Below are 2,598 nucleotides of genomic sequence, written 5' to 3'. Positions count from 1 at the left end.
ACATGCTAAGGGAGGGCTTCTTGCCACAGAGCTTCCATATTGTGTATAATTCAACTTGTCCCAGTGCAAATGGCACTGATTTTTATAGAGGAGACATCAGACTGAAATGTTTGGAAAATGTGTGTTGGATGGAAGGGGCTGTCCTCTGTTTCTACCGCATCAAGTTTTCCTTACACAGGACGAGCAGAGGCCCCTCTTCTAGTCTCAGCTCCTGTTATCACCTCCTGGCTGGCAAGCAGCCCAGCTCCCCTGAACTGGCACCTGAGAATGCGCTAATGTATTCAAGTGATTTTCACTTTACCTCTAAGGGCCTGGGGCTGGGAGAACTTAAGTTTAAGGTGGAAAAACGAGGTAGAAGAAAGGCAGGATGGACCATCTTGGAGCATGTGTGTGATGCCTACATCATTCAGCCTTTCTGGTTGCTTCCCAATCTCAGATAGTTATATATTTTCCAATATAGGTAACTATATGGGACATTTCTTATATATAATTTTGCAAATCAGAAAAGAATAAAAATCTTTCTTTTTTTTTTCGGACCAGTTTTAATTTTTAGATGGAAGAGTAAGGTTACCATACATGAAGAAGTTTTTTGGGGGAAGATTATGGTGAAGACAGTCAAGAATTTGGCAACAGTCAGAGTATAAGGGCCCTGGCAGCTGGAGGGTGGGGGTACAAGGTGGCAAGAGAGAGCCCAGGGACCAGGAAAGGAGGTGGAAAGATCTGGAGGCTCGTTTTTTGCCTTGTTTCATCCCAGAGCAGAGTTACTGCTTGATTTTTGTCAGGTGAGGACAAGACCACAAGTCATGACTCCCTCCCTCTTTTTCACCCCTCTGGGGAGTCCCAAGAGTCTGCTCTGTGATGGTGCTGCATCCCCAGTGCTGTGCTTGTTTAGAAAGCGCCCCTGCCCTGGGCTCTGCTGCTTCGGCACCGTGCTAGGTGAAGACATCGAGCCAGACCTGGGGGAGGGGCCGGGTAGAATCCGGCACAAACGCGCAGGAACTTATTACTCATTACACACACAAGTACATGCCGGCCCTGAAACGTGCAGATGGTCTTGGACCCAAGGGACAGGACCATTTGAGGTCCCACCCACTTTCAAAGTACAGCTTTCCAGAGAGAGGCTGGGTGAGGAATTAGATATTGAGTTCCAGGTTCAGTGTTTACTAATGGTGTGACCTTGGGTGAATTTCCATTTTTAAATGAGAATAGTAATAATACTTATCTTATGGAGGGGTTAATAAACATGAATTTATGGCCATGAATAAATGTTCAGTAAGTGAAAGTTCTTGTAATGACAACATTATTGTTGTTGTATTATTGCCATTATTAGAGTCCAGTGCAACGCAGGACATTTGGAGTCAGACATGAGTTAGAAGCTGTACCACTTAATGACTGTGACTCTAACCTTGGGATATTGCTTAACCCTTTGAAGTCTCAGTTTTCTCATTTGTAAAACCTAGTTAATAATAACAGTTGCTTCATAAAATATTTTTCAAGAATTTAAATGAAAGCTTAAAGGATCTATTGCATAAATGGCCCTTAATTACAGTATCCAGCATTTAAAAAAATTCAATGAATATTAACCATTGCATTTATTGATAATGATAATGAGGATTGTGGTGGTGTCTGCTGAGACCACCAAATCTTTTTGTACTATATTTCATTGCAACAAGTCCTTTTCCTTATAATTCAATGATAATGTTCCCTTCTCCACCTGAAACTTACTGCTTGCTCAATTGAATTCAACTTTATTCAGTTAAGTTGAGTCATTTCCCCACCCTAGAACCCCACTCTCAAGAATTTTATGCAAGATGGAAGTCCCAGTGTCTATGTGTAAAAGAAGAACTACAACCAAAAAAACACACAGAGGTGTGCGACATGACTGCCCCTGTGCCGTGACGAAAATAAGTCCACGGTCTTGTAGGCTTGTGGGGTAGTTAAGTCTTGTCATTGTGCCAGTGGGTCTGGGGGCTTCTGCAGTTAGTATGCTTTGGGATGCAAGTGACAGAAACCTAACCCAAATGAACGGGCTTCAGCCACCAGGAGCCATATTGTCTCATACTGCCGGTGGTCTAGAGGTGGGATGGCTCCCAGGCAGACAGACTCTGGTGACTCCGCTCTTGTGGGCTGCCTCCTCCACGTGGCGGCTTCGTCCTCCGGTTGGCAGTGAGGTGGTGGCAGCAGCTCCGTGGTCCACATCTGTGCAGGGCACTGTCCAGGGGCAGTTCCTTGAAAAGCCTTCCTTAAAGGCTGGGAGAGTTTTCCCCACAACCCCAGTAAGCTTTACCTCTTGCTTCATTGGCCTGAATGGGTCATGTGCCTGTCCCTGAACTAATCTCTGGCAAAGGGTTAGGGTTACCTGAACTTGCTCTAGTCGAGCTAGAACCTGCCCTGGTGCTGGAGCCCACTGCCCGGACTAGATAGAGACTGCGTGAGGGCAGGGCATGGAAGCATCTGGAAGACGTAACTGTAATGCCTCCTCCACTTGTTCTGCTCAGCTTGTTGTCGATGTGCAGGCGCTTTTCAGTTTGGCTGTAATTGTTGGTCTAATCTCACAAGTGTCATAGTGCACATCTCCAGGGGACACCAGTCTGAGTT

The sequence above is a fragment of the Vicugna pacos genome, chromosome 21, assembly GCF_048564905.1.
Source record: "Vicugna pacos chromosome 21, VicPac4, whole genome shotgun sequence".
NCBI lineage: Eukaryota > Metazoa > Chordata > Mammalia > Artiodactyla > Camelidae > Vicugna > Vicugna pacos.
The sequence above is the reverse complement of the archived record's forward strand: the minus strand, read 5'-3'. Positions refer to the sequence as shown.